Source organism: Carcharhinus amblyrhynchos, chromosome 5 (assembly GCF_965287045.1).
Source record: "Carcharhinus amblyrhynchos chromosome 5, sCarAmb.v2.hapA, whole genome shotgun sequence".
Lineage (NCBI taxonomy): Eukaryota > Metazoa > Chordata > Chondrichthyes > Carcharhiniformes > Carcharhinidae > Carcharhinus > Carcharhinus amblyrhynchos.
The window spans coordinates 6,708,914-6,728,687 of NC_137328.1; the positions used below are offsets into that span (position 1 = coordinate 6,708,914).

Here is a 19,774-nt window from a genome sequence, read left to right on the forward strand (position 1 = left end):
CTGGAATCTTATCGCCCCGCCCACCACGGGAATCAGAGTGGGCGAGGGGCGGAAAAAGGAACGATCTGTTGACCTTAGGCAGGATTTTGTGGTTTCAGGATGAGCGAGGCCGTAAAATCCTGCCCGATGTCTCTGCTGGGGGGGGGGGGGGGGGCTACCAGGGTCTGGCTGGGGTTGCCAAACCCGATTGGACAGTCATTCTTCTGGCGGTTTAATCACATGACCTGCTGGTTACAACCATCCCTCCCTCACAGTTTGGTCATTGGCCACTCCACGGGTCAATCCTCACGTTGCAGCACCCCCCCCAGCCAATCAGAAAACAGTCATGACTCCCAATTCATAACATGTCAGTCCAAAAGTCTTCTACGCGTCCCAATGGTTGGGCAACTGATAACCAAAAAGTGTTCAAAAGAAATGAAGGAAAATCCTATTTCACTTAGCACCCTGATGATCTTGTTCAGAAGAGTTTCCTAGAGATTGAACCTCAACTCGTGGAGACTCTACAGAATGTTCTGGAAGGTTGGCCAACTCTTGGATACAGCTCTAACAATGTTACATGGCTTTGTGTACCTTGTCCGTCCCCCTGCTATTCAGGCAGTGAGGTAGACAGCCTGTGTAAATGTTCTCACTGCACAGAGAAACGGTGAGGCCACACCTGGAACACTGTGTGCAGCTTTACTCTGCTTACCGAAGGACACAGTTACCCGACAGACAGCGTGGAGAGGCACAGTGGTTAGCACTGCTGCCTCACAGTGCCAGGGACCCGGGTTCCATTCCGGCTCTGGGTCACTGTTCTTGCAGAGTTTGCCCATTCTCCCCGTGTCTGTGTGCAACCCATGCAGTCACGGGGAGAATGTGCAAATCCAGCTGCTCCAGTTTCCTCTCACAGTCCAAAAATGTGCAGATTAGGTGAACTGGCCACGCTAAATTGCCCTTTAGTGTCAGGAGGATTAGCAGGGTAAATATAAGAAGTTACAGGAAAAAGGCCTGGGTGGGATTGTGTTTGGTACATGCTTGATGGGCCGAACGACCCCCTTCTGCACTGCAGGGATTCTATTCTATGACATTCGAGAGTGCAAAGAAGGTTCACTGGGCCTATTCCTGGGATGAGGGGAATGTTCTGTGAGTAGAGATGGGTGAAAAATGAGGGGATCTAAGGGGAGGGTAGATGCTGAGAAAATGTTTCCCCCTGGTTGGGGAGACTGGAACACGGGAGCACAGCCTCAGGACAAGGACAACGCCATTTAGGAATGTGATGAAGAGAGATTTGCTCAGTCAATAGGGTGATGAACCTGAGGAAATCTCGACCCCAGGGAGCTGTGGATGTTCTGCCATTGGATTATATTCAAGATACAAATCGATAGATTTCTGGATCGAGGGAATTGATAGAAATTAAGATGAGATAGAGATCAAACACAATTCTGTTGGGTAGTAGAGAAGGCTTGAAGAGTTAAGAGACCTACTGCAGTTCCTATTATGTTCAATTATGAAGAATTCTTTTTTTGACTTATTGTCACATGTATTAGTATACAGTGAAAAGTGTTGTTGCTTGCGCACTATACAGACAAAGCATACTGTTCATAGAGGAAAGGAGTGCAGTAATGTAGTGTTACAGTCATAGCTAGGGTGTTGAGAAAGATCTACTTAATACGATCCATGCAAAAGTCTGATGGCAGCAGGGAAGAAGCTGCTCTTGAGTTGATTAGTACGTGACCACAGACTTGTGTATCTCTTTCCTGACGGAAGAAGGTGGAAGAGAGAATGTCCGGGGTGCGTGGGGTCCTTAATTATGTTGGCTGCTTTTCCGAGGCAGCAGGAAGTGTAGACAGAGTCAATGGATGGGAGGCTGGTTTGCCTGATGGACTGGGCTACATTCACGACCTTTTGTAGTCCCTTGCGGTCTTGGGTAGAGCAGGAGCCCACACCAAGCTGCGATACAACCAGAAAGGATGCTTTCTATGGTTCATCTCAGATTCAGATTTTGGAACAGTAACCCATACCCAGTAAACAAGGCAGCGCTCTCTCATTTTTGAAAAGATATTCCTTCAATTCAATCACTAATTGTCCGAACTTATCTTTTAAAGTGTTAGAATCGTGTTCCAAGCTGACCTCGACATGAACTTATTAACAAATCTTGTTGTTTTGCTGCTACCCAGATGCCACATGTATCTCACATTATTTTCCAAGTATTATTAATTATATTTATTTGCCTGTTTGCCTTTGGTTAAAAAAAAGTTTGCTTCCTGTTTAAAATTAAAACTATTTCTGTGATGCTATTGCACTTATCAAAGAAGGAATGCAGACCCCACCATTGCACAATAACAAGCCCAGGAAGATGCTGCTGAAGATGTAGAGATTGGCACACACTTACAGGAGTCTCAAATACTGAGACGAAAAGATGTAGAAGTTTTTTTTAAGTTGAAGCTTATTTTATTAATGTAGGCTTACATTAACACTGCAATGAAGTTACTGTGACAATCCCCTAGTCGCCACACACTGGCGCCTGTTCAGGTGCACGGAGGGGAGAATTTAGCACAGCCAATGCACCGAACCAGCACGTCTTTCAGATTGTGGGGGGAAACCCACACAGACGTGGGGAGAACGTGCAGACTCCACACAGACAATGACCCAAGGCCCTTTATAAGACCCTTGTCAGACCCCACTAGGAGTACCGTGCTCAGTTCTGGTCGGTTGCCTCACTACATGAAGGATGTGGAAGCTATTGAGAGGGTGCAGAGGAGATTTACAAGGATGTTGCCTGGATTGGGGAGGCATGCCTTATGAGGATAAGTTGAGGGAGCTTGGTCTTTTCTCCTTGGAGAGATGAAGGTTGAGAGGTGACCTGATAAAGGTTTATAAAATGTTGAGAGGTATAGATAGGGTGGATTCTCAGAGGCTATTTCCCAGGGCTGAAATGGTCGCTACGAGAGGACACAGGTTTAAGGTGCCGGACTGCAGGTACAGAGGAGGTTTCGGGGGTAAGTTTTTCACTCAGGGGGTGGTGGGTGAGTGGAATCGGCTGCCATCGGTGGTGGTGGAGGCGAACTCGTTGGGGTCTTTTAAGAGACTTCTGGATGAGTGCATGGGATTTAATGGGATTGAGGATTATAGATAGGCCTGGTAGGTATGGATATGATCAACTTGTGGGTCGAAGGGCCTGTTTGTGCTGTGGTGTTCTGTGTTCAAGCAGGGAATTGAACCTGGGTTCCTGGCACAATGAGGCAGCAGTGTTAACCACTGTGTCACTGTCTGCCCCAACATTTTGAGAGACAATCCAAAATGGAGCAGATATTTTATTGGGCCAAGGAGGGTAGCTGGCTAGCTTATATTTTGCCAATTTGACAGCGCCTCATGTCAATTCTAAGCATTCCTACCTCAATGTAAACTGGAGAAACCAGCTTTGCTGGTTATTAGATAGCCTCCCAAAACCATCACACTGAGCACAGTTTGAACCCAGATAAAGCCAGAATTTAGCCTGCAAACTTGCTCATTCACCAGTTTGGGGAAAACCCACCTTGTTTAGTTACAGGTCGAAACTCTTCAGAGACGAACAGCCTCCTGGCTGCAAACAGCTCCCTGAACCATGGTGACCCCTCACCCTGCTCCCCAATTGGTTCTCCAGGTCTTACTCTGCAGACGAATCCTTAAAGGGACGACCACCACAAAGATGCAACGAGCCCCTTTGGCTGTTGACAGTTCAGCTCAACACATTGACTGGCGTGGCTGTTTCATTGCGCTAACAGACTTCCAGACAACAATGGCTTCATGTGCCCTTGCAATTAGAGATGAACCCAGTTGGCAACAATGGCCCGAGTCAATGATATCAACATGAGTACAAAATGTTACATCGCCTCTCCTCCTGGGAACCCACCATCACTGAACAGGAGCCATACCAAACTGTGATACAACCAGAAAGAATGTTTCCTATGGTACATCTCAGACTCAGATCTAGGAACAATAACGTATCTACATAAGAACATAAGAAATAGGAGCAGGAGTAGGCCATCTAGCCCCTCGAGCCTGCCCCGCCATTCAATAAGATCATGGCTGATCTGAAGTGGATCAGTTCCACTTTCCCGCTCTCTCCCCATAACCCTGAATTCCCCTGTCTGTCAAAAACCTATCTACCCATGACTTAAATATATTTAGCGAGGTAGCCTCCACCACTTCAACGGGCAGAGAATTCCATAGATTCACCACCCTTTGAGTGAAGAAGTTCCTCCTCAACTCTGATCTAATCGGTCCCCCTCTTATCTTGAGGCTGTGCCCTCTAGTCCTGCTGTCCTTTCTAAGCGGGAAGAATCTCTCTACCTCTACCCTATCCATCCCCTTCATTATCTTATACGTCTCTATAAGATTCCCCCCCTCAGCCTTCTAAACTCCAACGAGTACAGACCCAGTCTACTTTGTCTCTCTTCATAGTCCAACCCCCTCATCTCCGGTATCAGCCTAGTGAACCTCCTCTGCACTCTCTCCAAGGTCAAAATATCCTTCCGCAAGCATCTACTTGTGACAGAATAAAGGCAGCTCTCTCTCAAGGTGAAGGTGATTCGAACAGCATCTCACCACCGCTCCTACTCAAAACCCCAATCATGTAAACTCCACAGAGAGAAGCCGGGACAAAGAAAGAAAACACATTTGCCTTTTCCTGGCATCTGGTGGATGAGGGAGGCTCGGCTTTCGCAACATGCTCTCTGCACTTGCTGATCGTCATGTGAACGATGGATTGGAGGCTGACTCTTAACCTTTGATTTATTAAATGATGGATTAAGTGACGAAACCAGACCTGGCCAACAGAATGAAACTGGGGAGCTCTAGGAACTATTTGAGCTACGTTGGAATGTGTTGCCAGGAAGGGTAATGGAAGCAGGTTCAACGGTAACCTTCAAATATTTGAAAGAAAGTGTTTGCAGGACTGAAGGAAGAGTGTGAAAAGCAAATCGTTATTTCCAATGAAACATTAACCTGAGGACCTGTCTCCCTGATCAGGTGAATCATAGAAAAACTACAGCACAAACAGGCCCTTCGGCCCACAAGTTGCACCGATCATATCTCTACCTACTAGGCTTACCTATAACCCTCAATCCTATTAAGTTCCATGTACTCATCCAGAAGTCTCTAACAAATTTGCCTCCACCACCACCAACGGCAGCCAATTCCACTCACCCACCACCTTCTGAGTGAAAAACTTACCCCTGACGTCTCCCCTGTAAAGGTGAGGAAGATCCCATGACACTATTGTGAAGTAAGAAGTCTCACAGCTCCAGATTAAAGTCCAACGGGTTTATTTGGTAGCACAAGCTTTCGTAGCGTCGCTCCTCCTTCAGGTGAAGAAGGAGCGACACTCACCTGATGAAGGGACAGCGCTCCGAAAGCTCGTGCTACCAAATTAAACCCGTTGGACTTTAACCTGGTGTCGTGAGACTTCTTGCTGTGCCCACCCCAGTCCAACACCGGCATCTCCACACCATCACTATTTCGAAGGCGGCATGTTACCCACCCTGGGATCCCAGCCAATATTTATCCAACAACCAACACCTTCATCTGGTCATAGAATCCCTACAGTGCAGAAGGAGGCCATTCAGCCCCTCAAGTCTGCACTGACAACAATCCCACCCAGGCCCTAGCCTTTTATTCCAACATATTTACCCTGCTAATCTCCCTGACACTAAGGGGCAATTTATCATGGCCAATCCATCTAACCTCTTTGGAGCGTGGGAGGAAACTGGAACACCCAGAGGAAACCCACACAGACACGTGGAAAAAATGCAAACTCCACACAGACAGTGACCCAAGCCGGGAATCGAACCCGGGTCCCTGGCACAGTGAGATGGCCGTGCTAACCACTCTCAGTCTGCCCAATCTCACATTGCTGATTGAGAGAGCTTATTCTGCGCAAACTGGCTGCCACATTACAGCAGTGACTATACTTCAAAAAGTACTTCATCGGCTGTCCAGCCAATCTGGGTACTGAACGAGTGAAAGGCATCCGTCCTTCTGTACAGCAGAACCCTCGCCTCCGAGTTAGAAGATTCTGCGTTCCGGTCCCGTTCCTGAACTTCAGCAGAAAAAAAAATTAAGGATGACAGTCCAGTGCAGGACTGAGCGAGCGCTGCATTGTTAGATGTGCATTCTGAGACCAAAATAACATCTCAGGTCAACTCAAAGAAACTACAAAGGGTCGTGAATGAAGCCCAGTCCATCACGCAAACCAGCCTCCCATCCATTGACTCCGTCTACACTTCCCGCTGCCTCGGCAAAGCAGCCAGCATAATTAAAGACCCTATGCATCCCGGACATTCTCTTTTCCAACTTCTTCCTTCGGGAAAAAGATACAAAAGTCTGAGATCACGTACCAACTGATTCAAGAACAGCTTCTTCCCTGCTGCTGCCATCAGACTTTTGAATGGACCTACTTTGTATTAAGTTGATCTTTCTCTGCACCCTAGCTATGACTGTAACACTACATTCTGCACCCTCCCCTTTCCTTCTCCCCCATGTACTCTATGAACGGTATGCTTTGTCTGTATAATACTTCTCATTGTATCCCAGTACATGTGACAATAATAAATCAAATCAAAAGATGCACTTGCACTTATAGAGTTATACATGTTTACAGCATGGAAACAGGCCCTTCAGCCCAACTTGTCCATGCCGCCCTTTTTCAAATTAACCATTAAGCTAGTCCCAGTTGCCTGTGTTTGGCTCATATCCCTCTTCACCCATCTTACCCATGCAACTGTCTAAATGCTTTTTAAAAGACAAACTTGTACCCTCCTCCACTAGTACCTCTAGCAGCTTATTCTACTCACTCACCACCCTCTGTGTGAAAAAAATTGTCCCTCTGGACCTTTTTTGTATCTCTCCCCTCTCACCTTAAACCTATGCCCTCTAGTTTTAGACTCCCCTACATTTGGGAAAAGATATTGACTATCTAGCTGATCTGTGCCCCTCATTATTTTATAGACCTCTGTAAGATCACCCCTCAGCCTCCTACACTCCAGGGAAAATAGTCCCATTCTATCAAGCCTCTCCTTTATAACTCAAACCATCAAGTCCTGGTAGCATCCTAGTAAATCTTTTCTGCACTCTTTCTAGTTTAAAAGAACTGTTTTGAAGAAGGGTGGAGAGTGGTTCTTGCCATCTTTCAACCAAATCACCCCCCCCCCACCAAAAAATTATCTAGTAATTATCACATTGCTGTTTGTGGGAGCTTGCTATGCACAAATTGACTGTCATTTCCTACATTACAATTACAGCTTCAAAAATACTTTATCAGTCGCAGAATGCTTCAAGAGATCTGGTGGTCATGAAAGGTTTGATATAAATGCAAGTCTTTCTTTCTCTGAGTCTCCCTGGGTAGGGGAGGTGTTTCTAGATTTCCAGTGGATCTCTGTTAGTACGCATGGAGGAAAAGACAGAATCTGGCACCACTGTGATTCATCAGGTAGCCGAGCTTCTCGTCAGTATTGAGTAGATGCTCAGTCATGAATAATAGCTCCTTTGTTAAGATACTATCAGCGCTTGTTAACTCTCAATCACAATCCTTGGAACTGGATGGAGGGAGAAGAGAAAAAAAATCAGCAGGCAAATCTAGAGAAAGAGAGTGAAAAGAACACAAAATTTTACCATCCAAATCCACCCCAAAACACACTCTTCAACAGACATCCAGGGAATTGAGCCAAAACCTATAACAAAGCCCTACAACTTCCTGAAAACTTAGGATATGAGTAAGTTTCATTTGGAATGATAGGCAATATTTATAATTCACATTTCTAAAGCATTAGATGCAGTAATTCAAGACGCTTGGATGAGTGTTCAAAGATACATAAACATCCATTAAAGGAACACTCTGTTTGTAAAGAGTGCTTAGTCCAAATTTCTGCAAAGCTCCACAATGTGATCTTGCCAAAGCACAATAAAACGCGCGTCAAATGCTTCGTTGCCCTTCTAAGGAATTTATGCAACAATGTGTTTAGTTAGTATACCTGTTAAGAAGCAGGACTTTACAAGGCAGCTACATTTTAAATATGCCCCTTAATTTCAGATCATTCTGTAAAGGGGCAAGATGAAGCCACAATGAACACCTCCACTCAGAGAGCCCACACGATCTGATTGCCATGGGGGAGAACCTCAAACAAATATCCATTGAAATATCAAAGAACAGTGCTCACACCTTCATAGGATAACTCAGAGAAAAAAGGGCAGCTGTTCTTGAGAGGCAAAGAGAAAGAAAGAAAATACTATTGTGTGTCTAGGCAAAGGAGCTATTTTGATACATAGATTGTTTTGTGTTAACAACCATGCAGGATGCTTGTGAGGGTACATTTTCTGTTTTGAAAAAAATAGAATGAACAACTTAAGGAACAAGTTTTGCTGGTGAAAACTGGATCTGGAAATCTCCGACTAAATGGAACAATGGTTGAAAGACACCAGAAGTTTTGGCTTAGATTCAGCAGAGAGAACTGAGCTTGTTGCAAAACTGGGAGTTACGGAGGCACTGTTCCTAAAATGGTACAAGTATGTCAGAAGTGCAGCACAAGGCCAAAGGGAGTGTGTAAGACTTATCTCGTCTGCATTGACTCGTTAAGACAAAAGTACTTTTTTCTTTATTTTGTTGTATTAGCTGCCTATTGAGTCATGTTTGGTCTATTTTTAGCTTTGTTTGTTACAGTAAAAGTCTTAACCCGTGATGCCCAGCGAGTTTTTCCGTCTGTCGCTGGGAAATTCATCTCTTTTACAAAGTTATCGACCTCCACTGGGACTACGGCAGTGTTCCCCAAATCAAAAAGAAAACAAAATCACTGTTCGGATAACTAAGAAAGGAGTGGGCACTTGTTAACTGAAGATACAAAACAGATCTCCAGTGTTTTTTAAATAAATAAATCAGTTTGCTGACACAGGACAAGAGAAGGAGAGCGAGGCCAGAAATTACTCAATGCAAGCATCTAGTAGCCAACAATTTATAAACTGGGAGAGAGCGGATAACCTTTTGCTTACAATCTAATCTCAAATGCTGCAGGAACTGCAAACTCAGTGAGATTGCAGCTCCTAGATAAAGTTGAAAATAGTTTCAAACTGAAAAAAGCATACAATTTGGCAAGGATTAGTGGTAGCTTGGACAGCAAAGAATAACTTTAAAAAAAAGGAGGGGGAAATTTCAGTGAAAGGGAAAGCAAGCTAAGAATACAAGGTTCATTTTATTTTTTAGTGTCACAAGTAGGCTTACATTAACACTGCAATCAAGTTGCTGTGAGAACGCCCAAGTTGCCACACTCTGGCATCTGTTCAGGTACACTGAGGGAAAATACAGCATGGCCAATCCACCTAACCAGCACGTCTTTCAGACTGTGGGAAGAAAGCGGAGGAAACCCACACAGACACGGGGAGAACGTGCAAACTCCACACAGGCAGTGACCCAAGCCAGGAATTGAACCCAGGTCCCTGGTGCAGTGAGGCAGCAGTGCTGACCACTGCGCCACCGTGCTGCCTAGATGGACAGCAAGAGCTTTTACAAGTATTTTAAAATGAAAAGAGTAATTAAATGGAGTGTTGGTCTTCCAGAGAATGAGAATGGGGGAAATTGCTAAATGTTAGTTAATAATATAGATACAGAAGGTGATTAGCAAGGCAAATGAAGTGTTGTTGTTTATTGCAAGGGGAACAGAATATAAAAGTAGGGATATTTTGTTACAATAGTACAGGGTGATATGGAAACCACACCCTGAGCCCTGAGTACAGTTTTGGTCTCCTTACCCAAGGACAGGCATAACTGCATTCAAAGCAGTTCAGAGAGGGTTCACTCGAATGATACACAGGATGAGGAGGTTATCCTATGAGGAAAGGACAGGGTCTGTACCCATTGTGGAGCTTTGAGGAATCTGAGGTGATTTTAGTGAAACATACAAGATCCTGATGGAACTTGACAGAATGGATGCCAAGAGTTTGTTTTGCCTTGTGGGAGACACCATGACTAGGGGGGACAGTTTAAAACTAAGGGGTCTCCCATTTAAGACCGAGACGAGGAGTTTGGTGGCACAGTGGGTTAGCACCGCTGCCTCACAGTGCTAGGGACCCGGGTTCAATTCCAGTCTCGGGTTACTGTCTATGTGGAGTTTGTACATTCTCCCCATGTCTGTGTGGGCTTCCTCTGGGTGCTCCGGGTTCCTCCTACGTTCCAAAGATGTGCAGGTTAGGTTGATTGGCCTTGCTAAGTTGCCTGTTACTGTTAGGGAGGACTGGCAGGGTAAATGTGTGGGATTACAGGAATAATGCCCGGGTGGGATTGTGGTTGGTGCTGATTCAATGGGCTGAGTGGCCTCCTTTCATGGGTCATGGGCGCTGCTGGCTGGCCAGCATTTATTGCCCATCTCTAGTTGCCCAAGGGCAGTTGAGAGTCAACCACATTGCTGTGGGTCTGGAGTCACATGTAGGCCAGACCGGGTAAGGACGGCAGATTTCCTTCCCTAAAGGACATTAGTGAATCGGATGGGTTTTTCCAACAATCGACAATGGTCATCAGTAGATTCTTAATTCCAGATATTTGTACTAAAATCAAATTCCACCATCTGTCACGGTGGGATTCAAACCCGGGTCCCCAGAACATTAGCTGAGTTTCTAGATTAATAGTCTAGCCATCACCTCCCCTGTTCTGCCCTATTGAGGACTGTTCCTTGCCCAATTTCCCTTAATTAAAAATAAAATCAACTTACCCCCGATGGTATGAGTAAAGGGAGGGATGGGAAAACCCCCCTTGGGTCTCCCCACTCCGCCGTTCTGTTCTCCCTCGGAGGAAGAAGGCCGCTGACTCCTTTAAAAGAAAATCCACGTGTGTAGCAACACCCACACTTCCGGGATTTTGACCCAGCGACAACCAGGCCAGAATGGCGTGCGGCTTGGAGATGGCGCATTTCTCACGCACTCGCTGCCCTTTGTTCTCTGGAGCCTTAAGGGTCCCCTGGTTTGATTCTGACCAGCTCTTTAAGCTGCGGTATTAACAAAGCTGATCGAGTCAAACCTCCCGTCAACGGTGAATCCCCCCCCCTCCCTCATCCCCGACCTCCCCCAGACACTGAAGCACGAGGATGGCCAATCCCATTGGCAGTGTGGGTGGAGTGGAACTTGGGTGGAGTTTGTTGAGTGAGGGGTGATCAATGTTCCTGGGGGGAAGAAAGACACCAGAGTGTTTAGGACGGGGGCCACAGGGGTTCAAATGTCAATTTGGGGCAAGGGTGAGTGGTAGCTTTCTCTCGGTTTGGCGAGGGGGAAAGATTCAGGCTTCTGTTGACCCATCAGCAATGCTGGAAAGACATGTGCCTGCTGATGGCCAAAGTTTTCAGAATGAAACTGTTACAGATGCACCAGAGAAAGTATCCTTTCTGGTTGGACCACAGCTTGGTATGGGTTCCTACTCTGCCCAAGACCGCAAAGAACAACAAAGGGTCATGAATGAAGCCCAGTCCATCACAAAAATCAGCTTCCCATCCATTGTCTCTGTCTACACTTCCCTTTGCCTTGGAAAAGCAGCCAACATTATGAAAAACCCCAGATACTCCGGGCATACTCTCTTCCACCTTTTTCTATTGCGAAAAGGATACAAAAGTCCTTTGGTCATGCACCAACCGGCTCAAGAACAGCTTCTTCCCTGCTGCATCAGACTTTTGGATGGACCTACCTCGCATTATCTTTCTCTACACCCTAGCTATGACTGTAACACTACATTCTGCACTCTCCCTTTTCCTTCTCTACGTACAGTGTGCTTTGTCTGTATCACCGTGATATGGAGATGCCAGCGCTGGAATGGGGTGTAAGAAGTCTCACAACACCAGGTTAAAGTCCAACAGGTTTATTTGGAATCAAGACTTGGTTACCTGAAAAGACTCGCATTTCAACCACTGTCTTGCAATTGTGCCTTTGCCTATATATGCCATTTTTGTGAAACCTCCCACTTTACTCACCTGATGAAGGAGCAGCGCTCCGAAAGCTCGTGATTCCAAATAAACCTGTCGGACTTTAACCTGGCGTTGTGAGACTCCTTTTACCTGAACCAGGGTTCTCGAAGTTAGACGGTCATTTTTACAGCGTTACTAAAACATATTTGCTGCCTAAGAAAACTTGTGTAACAGAAGTTGGTCTCTGATGCAAAATATATCATTCTGCATTTAAATAAACAGAACTTGGGCTGTAATATAAACAGTATAAAGCAAGCTTCGTATCACAAGCAATGGAATCATGTTGGCACTTTTTCAGTGTGGTGTGCAACATGTTTAAGATTGTTCGCGCTCATCTAAATATATACGCCCCACCGATTCATGAGTTTATGACTCTTTTTTTGCCTATAAACCAAATCAATGAACAAGTGGCTGTAAATGTGAACGAAACCAGTCATACCTGGCAAAGCACTATCGAAAAACAGTCAAAAAGTCTCATTTAATGTTACACAACAGTTCTACAGTGTTCACAACCCGGACGAGGGAGAAAACGTAACACTGTGCTGACTGTGACATGGCAGCAGAGTAAGCTGGGCCCAGGCCAACGTCTACATTCTATAAATTATTACCAATCGACACCAACATGCTTCAAGGACCTGCCAAACAATTTATCACCACCTCAACTCCTTCACCAAGCACTCTCATGCCAACGTTCTTTGCACTCTGTACCCATCAGTGGCCAATTCGCCTCACTCCTTCCTCCGACCCTCACCCTCCAGCTCAAGAACCAGGACAGCTAACCCAAAGAGCGAAACCTTGACTGCTCACGGCCCCGCGGGGCACGGTGGCACAGTGGGTTAGCACTGCTGCCTCACGGCGCCAGGGACCCGGGTTCGATTCCTGGCTTGGGTCACTGCGGAGTCTGCACGTTCTCCCCGTGTCTGTCCGGGTTTCCTCTCCGGTCTCCCCCCACAGTCTGAAAGACGTGCTGGTTAGATGGATTGGCCGCGCTAAATTCTCCCTCGGTGTACCCGAACAGAGTGTGGCGACTAGGGGATTTTCACAGTAACTTCATTGCAGTGTTAATGTAAGCCTTACTTGTGACATTAATAAAACAAATCTGCTTTTGCAGAACCTGTGAGCCTTGCATTGGGGATCCAGTGAGAATCAATGAGCCCCCTGTCCCCCACCCCCCCAGGGTTGGCGAAGTCTCGTGTATAACAGACCAGTTGGAATAAAACTACCTCCCATTAAAGTGATCTTTCTCTACACCCTAGCTCTGACTGTAACGCTACATACTACACCCTCTCCTTTCCTTCTCTGTGAACGGTATGCTTTGTATAGCTCACAAGAAACAATATTTTCACTGTATACTGATACAAATACAATATACAAATCAAACCAAGTTCAGAGGAAATAAGGAGAATTTACTTTCATTGGCAGAAGGGTCAGTAACAAATTTAACTGGTTAACAAAAAATAACACACCACACCCCCCACACACCCGAGACAAGGGGAGGAAGATATTTTGACACAGCGGATTCTTGTGATTAGGAATGCATTGCCTGAAAACAGAGCCAGTAACACTCAGAATGAAAATATGCAAAGGGGCAGGATTGACAGGACTAGGAGGAGGTAATGAACAGGGGAATGGAACCAATTGCATAGTTCCTTCAAAGAGCTGGTACCAGCATGATGGGCCAAATGGCCTCTTTCAGTGCTGTATCATTCTATCACCTGTGGATCTTTGAAAATCCTTTGTCAGAAGTATCGGACGTTCTTCCCCAAGATCAGATTAATTAGACATCAGAAAATCATAGAATCCCTCTACCCGTAACCCCACACACTTACTCTGCTAATCCCCCTAGCCTACACATCTTTGGACACTTAGGAGCAATTTAGCATGGCTAATTCCCCTTATCTGCACATCTTCGGACACTAGGGGCAATTTAGCCTGGCCAATCCACTTAACCTGCACATCTTTGGGCACTTAGGGTCAATTTAACATGGCCAATCCACCTAACTTGTACAGTTTTGGACACTAAGGGGCAATTTAGCATGGCCAATCCATCTAAACTGCCTATCATTGGACACTAGGGGCAATTTAGCATGGCCAATCTACCTAATCTGCACATCTTTGGACACTAAGGGGCAATTTAGCATGGCCAATCCACCTAACCTGCACATCTTTGGACACTAGGGGCAATTTAACATGGCCAATCTATTTAACCTGCATATCTTTGGAAAAGGAGATAAGATTATGTCCTGACTTAACTTCATTGTAACCTGTGGGTTTCCTCTAAACATGAAATCAGCCATTCACTTTAATCTTTACTACATTCTCATTAGAGATATTTGTAAATAGCCATCTCAAACGTACCAACTAATCAATGGATGGTAGATTAAGTTTAGCAAATTAAAAACGGAAAATGATAAGTTTGTCAGAAGAAGACACAGTGACTTAGCAGTACATAAACAAAACTGTTTCTGAAAGATAAGAAGTCAAAAATAAACAGGAACCGCTATAGTTTTTGTTGAAAAATAAAATGGTTCATTTGGATTGTCTTAAACATGTTGCCATACATGGCATCAAGGAATTATACATTTTTGGCAGATTCAAGGGGTGGTAATAAAATTAAGAGGTGGTTTCTAGGTTACCAATCACTTAAAATAAAAAGAACAATGTTTTCTGTTCTCTCTCCTTGTATCGCTATGGATACCAGTGGCTATAGGACAAACCAGCTCGCTGGGACTTGGGGCGAATTTCCCATTCTGCTCACCACGGGAATCGGAGCGGGTGGACCATGGAAAAGTCCACTGATCTGGGGTGGAGCTTTCCGGTTTGGGGGTGAACGGGGCTGGAAAATCCCGCCCATTGTTTTCCTTCAGAATTATTGACATGTCGCCTTCTCACTGCCTCAAGAGTTGGTCCCGTGAGTAGGCCGATTCACACGAACCGGGGATCTCAAAGCTCCAGCCTGTGCTTAGTAAGGTTTTTGGGGTCGGACCGAGAGAGGACATGTCCCCTTTCCTTCGTACTCTGCCACTTTTCATTTGGCTCACGTCCAACCCTTTGTTGCCCCCTTGTGATGCCTTGCCCCTTATGTTAGCTTGTTGTCTCCTAGGCCTTTACTTGTTTTTAATATGTTCTTACTCGCTAGTTTTTTCTTGTGCAGGGTAAGGTTAGCCTTGAAAGCCCTCAAGCTTGTGAATTCAACAACAACTGCTTACAACAACTGCTTACAACAACAACTGCTTACAACAACTGCTAAACAACAACTGCTAAACAACAACTGCTTACAACAACTGCTAAACAACAACTGCTTCTACAACAACTGCTTACAACTGCTATACAACAACTGCTAAACAACAACTGAATACAACAACTGCTAAACAACAACTGAATACAACAACTGCTTACAACAACTGCTAAACAACAACTGCTAAACAACAACTGCTAAACAACAACTGAATACAACAACTGCTTACATTTATTATAAGGCCTTAAATATAACATAATGCCCCAAGCCGCTTCACAGGAGCATTGTCAAGTGAATTTTGACACTAAGTCACATGAGGAAATGTGAGGTCTCCAAAAGCCTGGTCAAAGAGGTAGCTTTAAAGCTACGTCCGAATGGAAAAGAAAGAGGCACGAGAGGTTTATGTCAGGGCCGAGGCAGACGAAGGCAAGGCTGCCAAGAACGAGTGGCTAAAAGTAGAGGCTGCACGAGTGGCCTGAGTTTGAGGAGCAGAGATCTCAAGGGACCTGTGTGGCTGAAGGAAATTCCAGAGAAATGGAGGGGGGGCAACATCACAGAGGGATTTGGTGAGCATTTTTAAAGTGAGACCATGAATCATAGAATCCCTACAGTGCAGAAGGAGGCCATTCAGCCCATCGAGTCTGCACCAACTACAATCCCACCCAGGCCATTTCCACATAGTCCCACATTTACCCTGTTAGTTCCCCCTGATATTAAGGGGCAATTCAGCACGGTCTATTAACCCAACCCGCACATCTTTGGACCATGGGAGGAAACTGGAGTATTATCCGGAGGAAACCAACACAGGCCCGGAGAGAACATACAAATAGTCATTCGAGGCTGGAATCGAACCCAGGTCCCTGGGCACTGTGAGGCAGCAGTGCCACCCATCATGCTGCCATCCCTGGCTCAACTCCGCTTTCCTGCCCGTTCTCCATAACCCTTCAACCCATCACTAATTAAAAATCTGTCTATCTCTTCCTTAAATTTACCCAATGTCCCGGCACCCACTGCACTCTGGGGATAGTGAATTCCACAGATTCACCCATCCTTTCTCCTCATCTCTGTTTAAAATTGCTACCCATTGTCCCAAAGCTGCGACCACTTGCCCGAGATTGCCCCACAACGGGAAACACCCTCGACACGTCTACTTCGTCAATCCCCTTTAACATCCTCAGTTAGATGGAGGTGGCTGTACAATTCAGCACAGCTAGCTCAGGAAACTCGTGCAATAATATCACATCAGGACAGGTCCTCTTGGACCAGAAGAAATGCTATGTTTCTGAAGAGAAGGTAAGAAGATATGAGTCTACTGTCCGCTAAGTCCAACCCAGTTCTTTATAGTGACCACTGGACCTGGGATTTCCTCATATGAAAAGATTCATATTCACTTTACACTGGTCCCACTGCCAGGAATCGACACCGCAATTTGCTGAGAGTCACACCGCGTAAATGTTTTTTTAAAAAACCCAGCAGAAAACAAAACCAAAGCAGCGTGAGGCATCAGGGCCCCCAAGCAAAGCACAAGAATATCCAACATTTCAACCCATCCTAAATCTCCTTCATGCCATGAAAATTAAAAATTTGCCGCCCTCATTCACGCACATAAAACACAAACCTGTTCCCGAGAATGTAATCCTGGGAACTTTCCTCCTTTTAATGTTACAGGTTCGGATATTAATATAGAACACTACAGCACAAACAGGCCCTTCAGCCCACAAGTTGCACTGATCACATCTATACCTACCAAGCCATAGAACTATCTGTAATTCCCGAACCCATTAAATCCCATATACTCATCCAGAAGTCTTTTAAAAGACCCCAGCGAGTTTGCCTCTACCACTACCAACGGCAGCCGATTCCACTCACTCATCACCCTCTGAGTGAAAAACTTACCCCTAACATCTCCTCCGTACCTGCTCCCCAGCACCTTAAACCTGTGTCCTCTCATAGCGACCATTTCAGCCCTGGGAAATAGCCTCCGAGAATCCACCCTATCTATACCTCTCAACATTTTATAAACCTCTATCAGGTCGCCTCTCAACCTTCGTCTCTCTAGGGAGAAGAGTCCCAGCTCCCTCAACCTATCCTCATAAGGCATGCCTCCCAATCCAGGCAACATCCTTGTAAATCTCCTCTGCACCCTCTCAATAGCTTCCACACCCTTCCTGTAGTGAGGCGACCAGAACTGCGCACAGTACTCCAAGTGGGGTCTGACAAGGGTCTTATAAAGTTGCAGCAATACCTCCCGGCTCCTAAACTCAGTCCCTCGATTAATGAAGGCCAGTACACCATACGCCTTCTTGACCACGTTATTAAGAAAAGAAATGTAGAAATTACCAGAGCAGATTACCACACACGCAAATTTCCTCAGAGAAAACAGTATGTCCTGGCACTCCCACCATGATACAAGATAATACTGTGTATTTAAGCAGAAATGTGTAACCCTGAGTTAACAATTTCAAAAACCGCTCATTAGATCAGTACCTTTTTTGAAAATCCATTCTTGGGTCATGGGCGTGGCTGGCCAGCATTTATTGCCAATCCTTAATTGCCCAAGGGCAGTTGAGTGTCAACCACATTGCTGTGGGAGTCACGTGTGGAGTCATACGTAGACCAGATTGGGTAAGGACGGCAGATTTCCTTCCCTAAAGGACATGAGTGAACCAGATGGGTTTTTCCGACAATGGTTTCACGGTCATCAGTAGATTCTTAACTCTAAATATTTTTAATCAAATCCAAATCCAATTTCGGCGGGATTCGAACCCGGGTCTCCCGGAACGTTAGCTGGGTTTCTGGATTAATAGTCTAGCGATAATACCACGGCCTAACCGCCGTGAGTAGAAGTGCAAGCCCAGGTGAGGCGAGAGGCAGCTCGCCCAGTGTTACTGTCAAAAATCTCTGGGTGGCCAAACGTCAACTGATCAAGAATGGGGAGTACAAGAGAAGACATCCCAGTGTGTCACCATCCCTGACCAAGTAACAATTCCTCTGTGTGAGAGGCTGTTTTCTTCTTTCATCGTACTGCCGAACAAAGGGAGCAGTTTTTGAAACCTCTGGCAGCCGCTGAGGGAGTACAGCCTGGGCAATGTTGACGTGTGACACTGCCTCACACGACCAGGCGTCTGCCAAACTGATAACAAACCGCAGGGGAAAACAGCAATTCCTTGTAATCAGGCAGCCAACCACTTAACTAATATCTGAACACTGAACTGGTTCCTTCGGTCTAGAACTTCAATATTGACCACAGGACGGACTCTCAAAATGAAGGCATCTTGTCGCGGCCTGAGAATCACACAGAGTTCGCAGCGCTGAAACAGGCCATTCGGCCCAATTGGTCAACATATGGGTGGCGCTGTGGCTAGCACGGCTGCCTCATAGCGCCAGGGACACCAGTTTAATCGTGACTACCTTGGATTTAGGACCTTTGGTTTCAGGCTCCCCCACAAGTGGAAAATATGTTCCCCACATCTATCCTATCGAACCTTTTTGGAATTTCCAACGCCTTCCAATGAGGGGACATAGCTTTAAATTGAGGGGTGGTAATTTTAGGACGGGTGTCAGAGGTAGGTTCTTTACTCAGAGGGTAGTAAGGGTGTGGAATGCCCTGCCTGCAGCAGTTGTGGACTGTAAGGGCGTTCAAATGTTCAGTGGATAGGCGTATGGATAACATTGGAATAGTTTAGAGGGTCATTAGATTTGTTCCACTGGTCGGCACAACATTGAGGGCCGAAGGGCCTGTACTGCACTGTAATGTTCTATGTTCTGTGTTCTCCTTAAGTGCAGAAATCCATCCTAGTCCACCCCTTCAGTAGCACCCTCTCAATCTTAGCATCGCTCCAGCAAGTGTGGACCATTGACACGAGTTCAGCACACTTCCTGTCAACCACACAGAACGCTGGCTGCAAAACAAAATGTACAAAGGCTACTAAAAGTGACTGAAGTTGCACATTCCTGAAGATTGTGCTACAGTGTTGGTATCCAGCAAAGTGAAGGTCAGCAGATAGGAGGAGTCCTGTACAAACCGATAAACAATTAGAAGCTGGAAGCGTGTATCAATAAGGGCTGTTTGAGCGATAGTCTATTGCCCTGCTCATAGAATCCATGCAGTCTAGGAGGAGGCCATTCGGCCCATCAAGTCTGCACTGATTCTCCAACAGAACATGTTACCAGCTCTCCCCCAGCCCCATAATCTACACATCTTGGGACATCAAAGGGCAATTTAGCATGGCCAATCCACCTAACCTACACATCTTTGGACATTAAGGGGTAATTTAGCATGGCCAATCCACCTAACCTACACATCTTTGGACACTAAGGGGTAATTTATCATGGCCAAACCACCTAACCTACACATCTTTGGACACTAAGGGGCAATTTAGCATGGCCAATCCACCTAACCTACACATCTTTGGACACTAAGGGGTAATTTATCATGGCCAAACCACCTAACCTACACATCTTTGGACACTAAGGGGCAATTTAGCATGGCCAATCCACCTAACCTACACATCTTTGGACACTAAGGGGTAATTTATCATGGCCAAACCACCTAACCTACACATCTTTGGACATTAAGGGGTAA

The 19,774-nt window shown here is 45.7% G+C and overlaps 1 protein-coding gene across 3 annotated transcripts in view; it reads right to left on the bottom strand.

Moving 5' to 3' along the window:
- Nucleotides 1-19,774, bottom strand: part of lpar1 (lysophosphatidic acid receptor 1) — a 104,039-nt gene that overhangs the window by 30,646 nt on the left and 53,619 nt on the right. The gene's annotated exons all lie outside the window — the stretch shown is intronic.